This window comes from Penaeus monodon, chromosome 27 (genome assembly GCF_015228065.2).
Source record: "Penaeus monodon isolate SGIC_2016 chromosome 27, NSTDA_Pmon_1, whole genome shotgun sequence".
In the NCBI taxonomy this organism is placed as follows: domain Eukaryota; kingdom Metazoa; phylum Arthropoda; class Malacostraca; order Decapoda; family Penaeidae; genus Penaeus; species Penaeus monodon.
In genome coordinates this window covers 2,666,942-2,667,308 of record NC_051412.1, presented here as the reverse complement: position 1 = coordinate 2,667,308, position 367 = coordinate 2,666,942, and positions in this window count along the sequence as shown.

The following is a 367-nucleotide window of genomic DNA, read 5'->3' as shown; positions in this document are numbered from 1 at the left end:
CATGTCTTCACCTGTGTATATGTATGTATCCCTCACACAAAGCCAACCAAACTGTAAGTTATCTTTTGATGTATTAATTATAATGTCAGTTTTGTTAATTTTTGTAACCAGACATCTCACTTTATAGTATATTTGTGTAAAGGTTTCTTAGAGCTAAAGTTTAAGACTTTAGAATTCTATATGCTTAGTCATTCTGCCTCGGGAAAGTGTGAATCCTGATATGACAGATAGTTAAAGTTTTGAATGATGTTTTATCTTTAACCAGAGATATTTAATTGTCATTTAGGATTCTACTATGTGAAGAATCTGAAATTTAGCAGATAATAGGCAAACTACATTTTGAATATGCTCTTTTTATAGGATTTAC